At 33.0% G+C, this 17,259-nt stretch overlaps 1 long non-coding RNA gene and 1 pseudogene across 2 annotated transcripts; both read left to right on the top strand.

Annotated features, from left to right (window-relative positions):
- The first annotated feature begins 642 nt into the window (after positions 1-642).
- LOC120148836 lies at positions 643-4,506 on the top strand. 2 transcript variants are annotated; one of them, XR_005518406.1, is made up of 8 exons: positions 643-691; positions 1,689-1,788; positions 2,017-2,056; positions 2,207-2,294; positions 2,482-2,586; positions 2,696-2,788; positions 2,949-3,022; positions 3,124-4,506. It is a non-coding gene; the product is annotated as an uncharacterized LOC120148836 (long non-coding RNA). The 2 variants fall into 2 exon arrangements; XR_005518407.1 differs by having other exon boundaries at positions 648-691; positions 1,718-1,788.
- A 1,681-nt stretch (positions 4,507-6,187) lies between these two features.
- On the top strand, positions 6,188-7,640 carry LOC120148791 (annotated as a pseudogene).
- The last annotated feature ends 9,619 nt before the right edge of the window (positions 7,641-17,259 follow it).

The raw sequence follows: 17,259 nt of genomic DNA, 5'->3' as shown, positions 1-17,259 counted from the left end.
TGTATAGACACTATTTTGGAAACTTTATGTTTGAGAACAATACTAGACAAAATGTTGAAAACAAATCTTTGTGTTTACTAATTTGTCATTAAAAAAGTCTATTTTTACCGGTTTTGTTATTGTTAGGCATAACAAAACCGGTAAACATTACCTAAAATATTATTATTTCTACTTAAAACAACAATGTTTTTTAATATTTTCGGTAATGCCTAACAATATTTTACCGGTTTTGTTAGAAACCCGGTTTCTGTGACAGGGAAGCCTCTAACTGTGGCTTCAACCAACTCTTTATCCTTTGAATCTGTTCAGCTAACAGAAGCTACCAGGCCTATGAGAAGGATTTATGTAGAAAATGTGCCAGCTTCAGCCTCTGAAAAAGCTATGATGGAATCCTTCAATAACTTTTGCTTTCCTATGGAACTATCATTCAGTAGGACCAACCCATGTATTAGCTGCATTGTAAGTCTGTGATATATTATTTCAATGGTTTACATTTTACTCCTGCTAAACATATGAATGGAACAGAGGAGGATGTCATGACATGCCTTGCAAATTGCAGATACACAAAGGAAAGGGACAAGCTCTAGTTGAATTCCTTACACAGAGATGCTTCTGCAGCTCTTTCTTTTGATGGCAGTACTTTCTCTGGTTCTGTTCTCAAATCAGACGGCCTAAAGACTTTGTTGAAGTGGTAGTACAAATAATACTCCATTTTTTTAATTATTAATCTTTATGGATATATTTATTCTTTATTCTTTTTCAAATCTATTATACAGTTTTCTTTCTTGTTTGTTTATATTGGATTTATTTATGGACAATCTTTAGGAATCTCTTTTGATTAACTGTTGATACATTGCAATCTTTTGGCTCAAAAACTATATATATTATATATACATGATTAGAATTTTAATATTTACTCTTTGTAATTATTGTTGCTGGTATAATGACTTACTGGAATTTTTATGTTCTCTTAATCTAATTCAGTTGTCCGCATCATATATATGGTACTGTATGACTTGTAGATCATGTTGATTGGAAGTTTGCAATGTTTTTAATTACTTCTTTCATTTGAGAGTATTATGATTTGCCTTTACCGAAAGCTTAATGTGCATTCTTGAAATGCTTCTTAAGTCTAGTAGTGGATTTAGGAATACTCATTTAAATCCATACGCTTGACTCTTTGGGGCTTGTGTCTTTGCTTGCACTGATACATGGGACATATATTAAGGTGTCATTTGGCACACCATAAGGTGCAATGGGGAGCCCTCCCTACCATACTTAACCTTCTAGACTCATGTGCCAAACGAGCCTTAACTACCCTGGATAATTTTGAACTGATGAAGACTAAAAGGTTTCATTTTCAAATGTTTCTGCTCATTGTGTGCATTTATGCAATTCCACTAGACTCATTTGCCAAACGAGCCTTAACTACCCTGGATATTTTGAACTGATGAAGACTAAAAGGTTCATTTTCAAATGTTTCTGCTCATTGTGGTGCATTTATGCAATTGACAGTATTGTTGTACGTCAACTAACCTGCATAACTTTTACATGCTTCGCCTTCATTTATCTAGCCTTAGATAGAATACTTGTAATTTAATTAGTGCTTTCTGTTCAGCCAGAAAGATGCTAGTACATTTCTACTACTTACTGTTTCTGAGGTCTATTGTGGTTTACCATCGTAGCAGGTTTTCAGACAGTTGCTATTTTCATGCAGACTGGTGAACTGGAGAAATCAGGAGCACATTGACCACAGTCAATGATATTGTGGAGGATTCACATCACAAGGTATTTATTCGTAATTTGAGTCTTTGCTACACTTTGCCGTAAATGATTTGTGTTGCATACTTTTAAAGAAGCACCACCATTTTTCTAATTTACTTGTACCATCTTGCTGTTCTCCCACCAAGCCCACCCCCCCCCCCAAATGCATTCAACCTACGTATTACTGTTCTTTTTTCCTTTTCTTTTTGTGGCAATCTTTACATTATTTCCTTTCTTGTGAGTTTGGTGCAGATATTCATTGGTGGAATTTCAAAGGCTCTTCATCTGAATGGTAATACCGTAAAAGTCCCGATGCTGTGCAGATTATCTAGAGCTCTTATATTCCTGCATCTTTACCCTCTTCTCTCCTAATCATGCCTCTCTCTTATTTTCATTTACAATTTATCACTTTTAAAATGACTAGGATTTGTATGCATTTCAGTTCGTGGAGATTGCTAATGCCTTGGTCCGTTGAAGGCATATCATTTTGATATGAACAAGGATCTGGTGAACAATATGCCATGCTCGAGGTAACATGGAGTGTATTTATTCATGTTTGGTGCCTTTTTTTATGCAGATAAGTGTGAAACCTTTTGTGCAATGATTGTCGAATCATTGCTGTTTCTCCCTACTCTTTCTTATGTCTATTCTTTTCCTTTGTACGTGTAAACAAATCCGCTCTGCCTGACTTGCATATCTGATAAATTACTATAACAGTACGTCGACCAATCTGTTACTCACAAGGCATGTGCTGGTCTAAACGGATTGAAGTTGGGAGGGCAAGTAATCACTGCAGTTGAGGCTGTCAAGGGCTTTTCCTTGGTACTACACAAGCACTGTTGCTTTTCTAACTAGCTCCAGCTCAATTTTTTTTTTCGATTAGGGGTAATATTATGTCGAGTTTTGTACTAACTAGAGATTTTTGTCCTAGGGAAATGGTGAAGATCAAAATTCATGTATTGTTCCTGAACTTGCGAGGTCGCTTCTTCAGAAGCCTACTCAAGTCGTTAAACTTAAAAATGTGGTAAAGTATATGGCTTAGATCCATTTGTAGTTATGTTGGTAAATGATCTAATTTCGATGTGCAGCAGACAAGTTTATTGCAGTCCACTTACTGATGCTTTTTTCCCGGAAGGAAAACCATATTCCTTATCGTAATTGTTGTCATCATTTTTGTGGCTCAGTTCCCAGAAAACTTTTCTTCTTTATCTGAAGCTGAGGTGGAAGAATACTAGAATGTACGGTTAGAGTGTTCAAGGTTTTACGAAACCCTTACTTAAATTCATCTCCTTTCATGATCATATTTCTTTGTTGGGTTAATCCATATATATATATATTATATATATAACAATTCTGCAGGTTTGGTACTATTAAATCTGTTAATGTTGTCAAGCATGCAAACGGTATCATCACAAATGGAGAAAACAATGATGATAATACGAGGGAAACTGGAAACGTACAGAACGTAGTAGATGATGAAATAAATGTTGAAACAAAGACTACAAAAGAAGCTGCTGATGGAAACTCTGGAGGAACTGCTGGTATAACCTTTCCGTGTGCGACTCCTGAGGTAGTGGCAGGCTACAGGTTTAACGATGAGAAACCTGTTTTATGCCGACGAGTTGAGTTTGAAGATAATATTAACAGAGAAGACAAGCATGGGAATTTGGATGATGAGCCATCAACCAGGGGGGTTTTATAGCATCAGTGCTGCCGGTGCTCAGCTTGATACTGAAATGGCTGCGGAAGATCCGACCTTGGAGATTTTAGTCAATACAACTTCTCAAGATGTCCCTAATCCGATCCATATCTCAAAAGAGGAATCAAATTATCATTCCGATAAGTATGGTGATAATAATTTTAAAAGTGAAACCGCAAATCTTGATGAGATATCAGGAGCTGAAGAAAATGCAAATCTTGATGAGATATCAGGAGCTGAAGAAAATGCAAATCCGGAGGAAATCAACAGAAAATTACCAGAAGGTCATACTAAGGTGGCAATCGAAGATCCCGCCTTTAAGAGTGAGCCAATAACTAGGTTTCGAGAGATCCTACCCTTCTGAATACCCCAAAAGAGGAACCGGCCTCTCCATATGACAAGGTTTCTGATAATATTGATAATGAAGTCATAAATGTAGATAAAAATTTGTTGCCCAGAGAAGATTCACACCTGGAGGAAGGTGATGGAAGGCTACCAGAAGCCATCCACGGTTCTGCTGATAGTGCAAGAACAGAATTAGACGGTTTTGAGAAGGATGAAAAAAACAAGGATGACAAATTGAAACAGATTTTTGAGCCTGGTTGTGTGTTTGTTGAGTATGGAGGAACAGAAGCATCATGCACGGCTGCACATTCTATACATGGACGGTTATTTGATAACCGGTTGTTGACGGTAGAGTATATTGATCCGAACCTTTACCGGTGAAATTTCCAAAATGAACCGGATCACTCGAACTGGAGATAAAACTGCTCCACCGAACTTTAGCCTCCCCATATGTTTATCATTTGAAGTACATTCTGCATGATTATGCTACATCGGAGTTTTACATTACATTACAGTCGGCCTTGGCCATACGACGACACAAGGTAATATTTTTTCGAAGTTTGATCGGGTTTGACTAGTAAAGGACCCTTGGTCTCTCCATTTAAACTTTTAACTTTAATTCGACAGTGCTGTAAAAGTTGATGTATATGTTATCATGATAGTTAGAAGTTTGTGTATGCACTGCTACTTTTGTAGTCTACTTGTTTTCCTCTTTGATCATCATTAGAGGGCGTTTGGATGGGAATATAGGATTTTCATGGGAATGAAATCTATATTCCTCCGTTTGGTTAGTTCGGGAATTTTATTCCCGGTAATATAAGATACCGATAGTGGATTTTTAGGGTATATTACTGGGAATGTCATTATCTCATTTTCCTTAGGTATTGTTGGATTACCAGTGTTTTGTACTAAAATGTCCTTAAATATTTTTTCAAAAATATCATTCTTCTGTCATTAATTAATAAAAATTCTACGAATGTTAAATTATAAATTTATTCTTAAAATATTTTAGATTTACAAAAAAAAATATAATTAAAATTTTATATGAAGATCAGGGTTAAAATAAAATTTTATCATTTCATTAAATCTTTTTATATTTTTAATTTTGTAAAAAAATTATATAAATTTTATGAATTTAATTTTTTTAAAGAAAATATAAATATTTTTTAATTTGTTAAAAAATAAATATATACTAAGGACAATTTGGTCAATTATATATTCTAATAATCTTTTATTCCTTTAATCAAACACAATAATCTTACATTTCTGTTAAGCCAACCAAACACAAAATACAACATTCTCAGTAATTCTATTCCATGTAATATTACATTCCGTGAATCAAACGTACTCTTAATTCAGGAATAATCATGATACGACATTGCATATTAATCCTTTTCCAAGAATTGAGAAATAAGTTCAGTTGGTAAATATTAATTTTTGTATATAAATTATTTGATTATCGATTTTTATGTTGATTTTTAGGCGTGAACCCTAATGACCACAATGATAAATGAATTGTTTTATTTTTTGAAATTTTGGGTTTGAACACAATGAATGTTAAGAGTATGAGCATTTAATATCAAAGGGGTGAGTTTTCTTTAAACATATTACCTTGTACTTATTTCGGATTAATAAAAACATTTAGAATTTAACGTTATTATGGATTAATTTTTAATCATCAGAAAATATAAATTAATTTTAATAAATTAAAACCCATTTTTTAAATGAAGTTATGAGATTCGTAGTTATATTAAATGGATTTTAGAAGGTGAATAATTTGGTTATTGTATAAAAAAATAATTGTCTGATGTGTTTTTTCACAAAGATTTAAAATTATTGTTATTTTTAAGTAATATTTCAATAATAATTAAAGATATAAAATGATGATTAAGGTCCTTATAAAAAAAATGTATCAATAATCATCTTAAAAGTAAATAGGAATTATCTAAATAATAATACATTTTTTTGATTAGTCTAGGGATACGAGATAGCATCTGCTCGAAAGATCTTCGGTTATTTGACACCAAATATTCAAATATTTTTGCAGACGAAATACACAAATCTAAAACATATAAAATAACAATCGTCTCTTCACATAAATTATTTGGGTTGTGACCAAATCAATTTTGGAGTTTAAAGTTTCAATTTTGTAGTTTAAAGTTTCATTTTTTGGTTGGGCCTTTTGATAATCTTTTATCTAAAGGCCCAATTAGACCCTAAATTTATTATCCTTCCATATTCATTCTATCCAAAATCATCCTTGTTTTTTCTCCTTTTCATTTTTTGGTTGGCCTTTTGATAATCTTTTATCTAAAGGCCCAATTAGACCCTAAATTTATTATCCTTCCATATCATTCTATCCACAATCATCCTTGTTTTTTCTCCTTCACGAAGACGGGAGAGAAAGCGATAAACCAGAGACAGCAACAATGGCAACATTGGCCACTTTCGGAAGTACTTCAGTTCTTAGGTTTAGCAAACCAGAGCCTCTAAAGGAAAAACCATCTCTACCATTTCTGGGCTCTCTTCTTCCCAACTCAATGGCATCAAATCTCCTACAACCTGCCTCCTCTAAATCCCGTATCATCGCCTTTCTCCCAGCTCTCCAGCCTGTTGCTCGTAATCCTTCTTCTCCGTTCTATTTTACCATGATTTTTTCTACTCACCATTTGGATTTTATAATTAATTTCTGGTTGGTTTCAGTTTTGCTCCTTTCTCTCTGACTCTGTTTCATTATGTATGTTTCATTTTTTTATGTGATTGGTGTTTTTAGAAGAGTTTTAGTGAAACTTATGATTATATCTGGGTTCGTTTACTTGAATGTAAAGGTTAAGTGAAAATGTGAAGTTGATAAGTTTAAGCTGCATCTTGGACAAATCTATAGAAGACATAAATCCCATCTGGAATCTTTGAATTGTTTGCATTTATCTAATTCTAAGCTTGAATTAGATAAGATTAGAATCTACGATATTGTTTATGGTAATAATTTGGTCTAGTAGATGAACAGGTTAATATCTTTGAATTGTTTGTTTTATCTAATTCTAGCTAATGTGTCAAACACAGGGTAATTATGTTTACGAGTAGATCAATAGGTTAAATAGATCTGGTTGTCATGTCTTTGATTTTGTTATATCAGCGAGCTTGTAGATGTATTGACTATGTACTATAGCTGCGAATTTCAAAATTTTAGAAGGTTATAAAATTCTAAGGCTGAAACAATTTCATAGAAAATATATAAAAAAAATTAAATATATCATAATTTCAATTTTCAGGGGGCGATTGATGTCTGATGATACTCCTATGACCGGAGGATATGGATTTTGGAGTCTATCCGTTGGTCTTGGCTGACGAAGAGTTGATAGTTTCCGGATATGACTTCTAAAATTTATTCGCAGGTTGGCGAAAAACTGACAGTTTCCGAAAAGAGCGGTATAATAAAAATGAAATTAGAGGTGATTTAGTTGACATATAGTCGTATATTATATATGTTTAGCCTGGCTAAACTAGTCATAAGGATGCTGCAGCCTTGAAGATGGAGTGATCATGCTCTCATCCTCGAAACATTTGTTCATTTAAATCAAGCCATTTAATTGTTTGAAATGCAATGAATAGTTAGTGATTCTATGTTGGATCATCTTTTACAGGTAGATGCCCTTTCACCGGCAAGAAGGCGAACAAAGCTAACCATGTTTTCTTTCTCGAACCACAAGACGAAGAATTGCAGTTTGTGAACCTCCAGTTCAAGAAGTTTGGTGGTGCTGGTAAGCGCCATGTTGCGACACGTAAAAAAGCAATGGAGGAAAGTTTTTTCTTTCTTTTCCTTGCCAAATAATCACGAGCTTTAAACGAGTTAGTCATGTCGTTCTTGTGTTCGTGTTCGTATTCATCTTCATGGTTGAAATTTCAGTTGCAAAATGTGTCATTTTATGCATGATTACAAAGTGAAGCTGCAATGCAGATAACAAAGAGTATCTACTTGCAGAGTGCACGTCAAAACAAAGCAATGGAGGGGAAGTTTTTTCCTTCTTTTCCTTGCCAAACAATCGCGAGCTTTAACGAGGTAGTCATGTCGTACTCGTGTTCGTGTTCATGTTCTAATTTTGACACAAATAATTCGTGTTATTTGTTATTTGTTTTTCCTTTGCCTTCTACTCATTTCCAGATGGTCATGAGCTAGGATCAATTATGGGGAAGGATTAAGTTGTCTAATTTCAAAACTAATGGAATTTAATAAATAGTTATCTAAAATGAGGCCAGACATCTTTCCGAAATCATGTAGTTTCGTTCTAAACTAATCCATGGTAAACCTACAAAATGACCACTTAACTATAGGTAGTTTTTATTTAGAAAATGAATTTTGATCTTCTAATTTTGTCAATCAAATTATTTAATTATTATGTATTGTCAATAAACCACTGCTGTTAACATTTACTGGAGGCCTATAAGTGGTGATCAAATCTCACTCATTACCACGGTCGTTCATCATTACCGTCGTCGGATTACCATTTCAGTCATCTTTTGTCGTCGCTTAAATCCCTAAACTAAAGAATTAATTTTAAAGATTTGAATTTAGGGTTTTATGAAATTAGGGTATTTTGGTATAAATATAAAAATTAGGGCGATTTATACAAAAATTTGATTTTTTTTGAAAAATTAAAAGAAATAAAAATTAGGTCACGATTAAACACCGATTAGTTAAACGATTTTATTAATGGTCATAACTTAAAATGATAATAGAAAAAAACCGTAGAAACCCACTTTGAAAAAAAAAAATCCTGAAAATAATGACAAGATATTTTAGAAACTTATTTTTTTTAATTAAGTCTAATAAATAATAATAAACCATCAGAATATTTGGGTTCAGTAGGGATGGGCATGGGTTGGTTTTTCAGCCGACCTGACCTAACCTAAAAAATTTTATATCCTTCACTCGAAACCTGACCCGACCCAGGTTTTAGGGTAACATCACCCACTCGAATCCCGACCAACTTTTTGAGATAAAGCTCAACTTCGCCCAATTCAATCCGAAATAATAAAAATTATTTTTTTCATAAAATAGGAACTTAATTTTAAAAATAATATAAAGAGATTATTATTGCAATTATTTTTTTAAATATATAAGGTATATATATATTATTTTTAGGGTCAGGTTGGGTAGGTATTTTTTCTACTAAACCTAAATCCGACCCGACCCAAACTTATCTTCTAAAAATCTGATATGACCCGACCCAAACTTATCTTCTAAAAATCGATCTGATCCGACTCAAACTTTTTTTTTTTTAAAAAAATTATAATCCAATAGATAAATCGGATCAGAGCCTGCCGTATTCGATCTCGTGCTCATCCCTATGTTAAGGTAAATACCATTGGGGTAGCTAATGGAGAGAGCTTAAGATGGGCTCAAATTCAAACTTTTGAATAGTAAATTTAACTTCAAGTGGGATTCATAGTTAACTAATCTACACGGGATTTTAAAAAATCTTACCAAAATAATTTTAAAAATTAATTCTTAAATCTTCAAAGACCTTAATTGGTTAAATTTTGCATTGAAGATTGAAAGTAATATTAATATATATAAAATTTTTATTTTTAATACATTAGTTTATAAACGAATAAACTACTAATAATTTAGATTTGTTATTTTATACACATTAAAGCTCAAGTGTTTTTCCATTCTTTATAATTAATCTATCAGTTAATTAATAAAATGAAATATTAAAAAGTATTTTTTACAATATTTTTAGATCATGAAAAAGAATTTAAGATCATGATTGAAGATAAAAATACGACTATAATCAATAGATTTGGATTTTATCAGATCTTTTAAATTTATCAATATTCTTGTCAAAGAATAATAGTTGACGGAAGAGTACAAATAACTCGAAAGGAATAACATATGTTAAATTATTTGTCACTATATATTTAATGAATTAAATGATGGATATAACTCCAAAGATATAACACATGAGTTAATGCAAATAAAATGAAAACCTAGTTTTAAATTGAAGGAATGGGCATATTCTTCGAATATTCCAAGATCATTTTCAAGTAAATTTAATTAATATTTGGTGTAATATCACCTTTATAAAAAGCTTTTTGTGTAATGCACATCACTTCCAACGATTTTTATAGATTCATCTAATACTAAAAATTAAAAAAAATCGAAACATTGGAAGGAAGTCTGGGGGTGTACTTATGCATTTCCATGGTGCTAACCAAACCATTTCCAGAAGATCAGAGTGGTCAGTTCCTGTAACAAAGATGCATTCTCCAATTGTTTTGTCATCTTTGGCTGCTAAAATCCACACTTGATCATCACTTCTTTTCTTCTTGTAATGTATTACTTTCATTAAGGATAAGCTTTGCCTCTTGGAGTTTGCATTGGGTTGGGACATTGAAACAATTTTCAAACCTTACTATCCCGTTCAGGGATGGATAGAGGGATGCTGGGTGCAGTCGACCCTTGAAAATTTTAAATTCTCATATAATTTAGATATTTTCTTTGTATTTTCTATTGAATCTTTAAATTTTTTATATGATTTTTCTAAGTTTGCACTCCCTGACATAAATTCATGTATCCGTCTTTTATTTGAGTGTACTAGATAATATTCCAAGCATTGGGATTCATTCCAAGCATTGGGATTCAGTTGGTTTGGTATGATGAGGGGTTGGAAGAAGTAGGGACAAATTGCATTATCGTTGGTTTAAGCCTGATAGGACCAGATTATGAGGACATGGCTGGTAGGTTTTTCAAGCAGCAGCTGTTCCATACACTTTTCATAGGAGTTGAATGTTTCATACTTGGTCTAAAAAATCATGATTTGCATTGGAATTCTTGCTGTTATGCATTACCAAACAATGGATGTCATTTAAATTGGCAACTTAACTAGAGTTCAATAATATCATATGAGAGTCGAGAAACCTTCCAGGACATGCTTATGAATATACCAGTGTTCACAGAAATCAATTAAGTATTACCAGGTACTTTAATCTATTAAAATGATACATTAGTCGTTTAAACAATGTTTAGGGATTGAATCTTAATGTTAAAATGACATCGACTTGTACTAGAAAGATCACACCTATAATGAATCTCTACAGTATTTGATCCAATTAATCGATCAATAGATTAATTTCGGTGATTATAAAAATATCAAATAATATATAAATATAGGTTGGTTTACCGGCAATGAGAAAAATTTTCCACAGCAAATATATATTCTATTTATTTACCTTTTTGATTTTTAAAATATATTAAGGATTCTTGTCATCATCTTAAGGTCCCTTCTGGAATTATTTTTTTACCAGCTAGGGAGCTTAGCGTATAATTAGAGATATATTAAAGCCTTAATACCTTTTGTGAGGTAAAATTAATAACTTGGGATTAAAGAAGATAATATCTTATATATTAATAGGTTGTGTCGTAACCGGTTTTCGTCCGGGCACGAATATTAAATTTGGCGGGGAAATTGATGTGAATAAATAATTTGAAAATAATTTGTGAGTCGCCATCGGCCTTTTGGGTCAGGTAGTCGAATACTACTAAAAAATATCTTTTGAAAGAGTTTTTAAGAAAACATCAATTAAAAGATAAACTGATCTGCGTTTTAACCAAAAATTCGTTCTTTTTAATAATAAAAGGATTCGTGGTCGGTTACGTTTAGGGAAGGATTAGCACCCCTACAACGCCCAAAATTGGTACTTTTTAATTATAAATTGTCTCTATTATTAATTTAAAAATTCAAAAAATATATTTATTTATAATTCTATTTCAAAATTATATAAAAATATTTATTTATTTAAAAATATCAGAAAAGAACTTCTAGGTGCCTTAAGACAGCTCTTTTCTTTGATATTGATAAATATTAATTTAAATAATATGTTTAAAAATATCAGAATAGGACACATCCAGTTGTATTAAGACTGTCCCTTTTCTTCGATATTAAAAATAAACATTAAAATTTATTCCAGATTTATTATATATATATTTATGAATACATAAAAATATTAAAAAATATAAACAATAAATTAAAACAATAAAAATACCACTAAAACAATATATTTTAAAAGCAATAAAATAAATGAAATTATAAATTAAATGACTAATTATAGTAAAAATGAAATTAAAAACTTAATTCAATATTAATCAAAGTTATAAGGATTAAATATGCTATTTCTTTATTTTATTTATTTAGTGACTAAAATAAAATATCTAAAATTCGGATATTATATAAAAAAAAAAAATATAAACTAGGATTAAATATTATCTATTAAAATTAAGGGATTAAATCTGCTATTTATCCTAAATATATTATTTTAATATAAGGACTAAAATGAAAAAGTAAAATTAAAGAACCAAATAAAGGATTATAAATTTGATTTAATGACTAAAATGTAAAGTTTACAAATTGGGATGACTGCGGACGTGGTTTAACTATTTTATAATTACGCGCATAGTCCTTCCCGAAACGACGTCGTTCGGGAAGGCCTATATATGGTCCAAAACCGGCTGGCCCGAAGGCCACCTTCATTTTTTCATTTCACTCTCTCTCTCTAAACTGAGAGAGTTTTAAAACTCTCTCGCCTCTCTCTAGCTTCCCTCACCGGAGGGAATCCGGTCACCGGACGCAACCGTGTGCCGCGTGATTATCACCGTCGGCCACCGCATCCGTGGCCGGAAAAAAATATTTTTATACTAATAGATAGATCGGACCTTCCTAAGGACGTTCCGGTATTATTTCCTCCTAAAAAGCCCATCGAAGCGAATCTACAAAAGTACCTTCGGTGTTTCGAAGGTTTCGGTGAGATCCGGTGACGGTTGGGGTTCTCCGATGACAGGGTAGCTTCTTTCCTCTCTTCTCTCTTTTTTCCTTGCTGCGTTGATTGACTGAGATCGTTGGTATATTTTAGTATATTTTTCTCTGTTTTTTTTTTCTCTCTATGTTCTCCTCTTTTTTTTCTGTTTCCGTCTCTGCCTCTGTCTCTGTTTTTTTTTTCAGGTTGGGGTGGTGGCTTTTATAGACCCGAAGAATGCTCTTTGGTGAGTCACCGGAAGAACGTGTGGCGCTACGGAGGCGGCGAGAAAGTGTCGCATGAAGGCTTCTGGAAGCAGCAGCGGCGGCGCTGGGACGTGTCCCTAGGGTATAGATACCCTAGGTTTTCCTCTGGCAAACTATGGACCGTTGGATCAAACCAGATCCAACGGCTGGGATTGAAGATGGCGGCTGTCTTAGATTAGGGTTAGGAAACCCTAACTGAAACCCAAATGTTTAGGTTTCTGGTTTGTTTGTAACTGGGCCGGTCCAGTTGTATTGGTCTGTAATTATTATTATATATATGTTTAATATATATTAATAATATAATAATAATGATAATAATAATAATAATAATAATATAATAATAATAATACTATAATAATATAATAATAATATGGGTAAAAAATTAGTATCTTCAGCTGCCCCTCTTTGTTCATTCTTGTGTTAACCAAGAATAGGGCAGAAAAGATAATAAAATTTTTTTCCATGGCTTTCACTTGATTATCAATGATATTGAATAAATGCTTCTCTTCTTCTTCAGATGAGTTCTTCTCATTATGAACTTTCTGCTGGGGATTGATCCATCAATGATGAATTCAAGCAAAAGATTGAACAAGTTCTTCTCATTATGAACTTCTTCTTCCTTCTTCAGATGACGAGTTCTTCTCATTATGAACTCTACCTGCAAAGTTGATCCATCAAATGATGAATTCAAGCAAAAGATTGAACAAGTTCTTCTCATTATGAACTTCTTCTTCCTTCTTCAATGACGAGTTCTTCTCATTATGAACTCTACCTGGCAAAGATAATCCATCAACTTGATGAATTCAGAAAAAAGGTTGAACAAATTCTTCTCATTATGAACTTCTTCTTCCTTCTTCAGATAAGTTCTTCTCATTATGAGTTTCTCTGAAAAGACTGATCCATCAAATGATGGATTCGGGTAAAAGGTTGAACAAATTCTTCTCATTATGACTTCTTCTTCCTTCTTCAGATGAGTTCTTCTCATTATGAACCTTCTCTGGAAAAGATAATCCATCAATTTGATGAATTCAGGTAAAAGGTTGAACAAATTCTTCTCATTATGAACTTCTTCTTCCTTCTTCAGATGAGTTCTTCTCATTATGAACTTTCTCTGGAAAAGCTAATCTTTCAAATGATAGCTTTGAATCTTTGCTAAAATCTTTGAAATTCCTGTTAAAAATTCAACAAGAATAAAAATGAATGAAATGCACCTATTTTTGTAAACACCTAAAATATGATGCATGAATGTTAAGTTATTTGATTTCGATTGGTGAATTGAGTATTTCTTCAATTGTAAAAACCCATAAATCTTTCTTCTTCAAATCAGAGATCTATCATCTTTGACAAATGTAGATACAATGTCACAAAACCTCTTGAGAATAAACTCAATAGTATAGGCTCTTGAAAAGCTTGCATTCAGGCAACATGTTGATTCTGATAACAACTCATCTGATTATGAAGTGACCTTTTCAGATGATTTCACAGATATCGATAGTTCTTTTAATATCGAGAAATCTTGAATTCTGATTCTGATGAGGAGAATAAACTGTTATCTTGACAAAATGGATTATCATGGGCTGAAACTTCAATAGCCCTGGAGAAATGTGGTCCAGATTCATCAATTGCAGAGTTGACAGATTTTATATGTGCTGATCAAATGGCTAAGGCTGCTGACGTACTTCTTCCAGTAGAAGTAGGAAGCCATTATGCAATGATCCCAATTACAAGCAAAGGCGAAACTTGGGCTATGATTTGTGGAAAGGAAGAAGCAGAGGAAGCTTGAAAAGAAGCTTCTTAATGAAGATGATCATGCATTTCATCTTTCAATTCCAATGATCGGTTCTGGGGTTCCTACCGAATCAGATCAGATAACTCAAAGAACACTTCCAGAAGATGCTATTGGGTCTCCTTATTTCTACTATGAGCAAATTCATCTTTCAAATCCAATGATTGGTTTTGGGGTTCATACCAAATCAGATCAGATAACTCAAAGAACACTTCCAGAAGATGCTATTGGGTCTCCTTATTTCTACTACAGAACATGACACTTGCTCCAGTTAATGTTTGGACTGAAATGTCACAGTACTGATGTTGTAAAACCAAACTTGTAGATTCAAAGTATTTTCATACTGCTACACTGAAAATGGGCTATGTTCATATCTGCCAATTGAGAACAAATTTTCTCTTATTCTGCTTCCTCCGTGTGCCATACATGATGCTTTTCCATTGACAAAGAAATGATGGCCTTCATGGGATAAAGTTGAACTATTTACAAACATACAGGAAGTGTCAATTGATAGAAAGGATCTGTAAGGCTCTTGAAGCTTATGACGATGAGTCACCTTCGAGTGTCCAGAAGTATGTTCTTGATGAGTGCTGAAAATGGAATCTGGTATGGGTTGGAAGGAATAAAGTTGTTCCACTTGAACCTGATGAGGTGAAATGTTTCTAGGTTTCCCTAAAACTATACACAAGGATATGTATAGAGACATATTTCCCAGTGATATCAATGTCTTGTTTTCCTTTTGTTGGAATCAGTGCTGCAAAGATCACCTTCTATTATCTTAGTATATTTTGAAAACAGATGTGCAAGAACTGAATGGTGATCGGTTGGAGCAATTGATGAGTAGATTTGGCGGATTCGACTTTGTTCAAGATGGTGATGATTTGCTTACTTTGTATTCCATGTATTTAAAAGTATTAACATAAAGTATATTCAGAAATCTTTAAATTATTTCAAAATTATGTTAATTCAATAAAAGAATAAATTGAATTTTCAAAAATAAATTGAATCTCAAATAAATTGAACTTGAAATAAATAGAATTGTATTCAAAATTTTGGCAAGCATAAGAATGATAAAAATTCAAATGTCTCAATAAATTATAAGCATAAGTATTTCTAAATTAATCAAGTTGACACAATTTAGAGTAATGATGTAAGCTTTTGTCTGGAAGATCTCAACGTTGTCAAATGCTTGTAGATGTGAATTTTCTCCCAAACTGTCAAAATCTTAAGAGGGTTCAATTGCCAGATGCCTAATATCAACCTGCATTTAAGCCGCCTTTTCAGGTTTTCAACTCAAATCCTCCCTTTGGTTACAAGATGCCCTTTGCGGGTTTTCACCTTGACCCCCTTTTTCTTTTTTCCTTTTTTCTTTTTTTTCTCTTTTTTTTTTTTTTTTTTTTTATTTTCTTTCTTTTCTTTTTTTTTCTTTTTTCTTCAAGCATAATACTTCTTGACAGAATCTGAGTTTATTGGATTTCTCAGAATTTTTCCATCCATTTCTGCCAAGATCAATGCTCCTCCGGAAAAGGCCTTTTTCACAACGTATGGCCCTTCCCAATTAGGCATCCATTTCCCACGGAAATCTTTATGTATAGGCAAGATCTTTTTTAGTACTAGATCACCCTTTTGGAATTCTCTTGGATGTACTTTTTTGTCATGAGACTTCATCATCCGTTTTTGATACATCTGTCCATGGCAAATAGCTTTCAATCTTTTCTCCTCAATAAAGTTCAATTGATCAACTCTAGCTTGGATCCATTCAGATTCATCCAATTTTGTTTCTCTCAATATTCGAAGCGATGGAATCTCAACTTCAATTGGTAAGACTGCTTCCATCCCATAGACTAAAGAAAAAGGCGTTGCCCCAGTAGATGTTCGGACAGTAGTTCGGTATGCGTACAGAGCAAAATGTAACTTCTCGTGCCAATCTTTGTAAGTTTCAGTAGTCTTTGTAATGATTCTCTTGATGTTCTTATTTGCTGCTTCAACTGCCCCATTCATTTTTGGACGATACGCCACTGAGTTTGAATGTTTGATCTTAAACTGTGCACAAAGTTCGGTCATCATTTTGTTATTCAGGTTCAGAGCATTATCTGTAATGATCCTTTCTGGTAAGCCATACCGGCAAACTATCTCTTTCTTTATGAATTTACAAACTGTGGACCTCTTAATATTGGTGTATGAAGCAGCTTCAACCCATTTAGTAAAATAATCAATTGCCACAAGGATGAAACAATGTCCATTCGATGCTTTTGGTGTGATTGCTCCAATGACATCTATTCCCCACATAGAAAATGGCCAGGGTGCTGTCATTACATGTAAAGGAGATGGGGGTACATGAATCTTGTTTGCATATATCTGGCATTTATGACATTTCCTTGCATAATCAATGCAATCTGTGTACATAGTAGCCCAATAGTATCCATATCTCATTATTTTTCTGGCCATGGAAAGACCATTTGCATGTGTTCCACATATTCCACTGTGTACTTCTTCCATGACGTTTCGAGCTTCGCTGGTATTTAAACATCTCAATAGCATTTGATCATTGCTTCTTCTATACATAATCTCTCCATCAAGAAAATATCCAACAGCCATTCTTCTCA

This window comes from Hibiscus syriacus, unplaced genomic scaffold, assembly GCF_006381635.1.
Source record: "Hibiscus syriacus cultivar Baekdansim isolate YM2019G1 unplaced genomic scaffold, ASM638163v2 tig00110987_pilon, whole genome shotgun sequence".
NCBI classification, from domain to species: domain Eukaryota; kingdom Viridiplantae; phylum Streptophyta; class Magnoliopsida; order Malvales; family Malvaceae; genus Hibiscus; species Hibiscus syriacus.
Note: the sequence above shows the minus strand (reverse complement) of the source record. Positions and strands in the feature narration are given on the sequence as shown.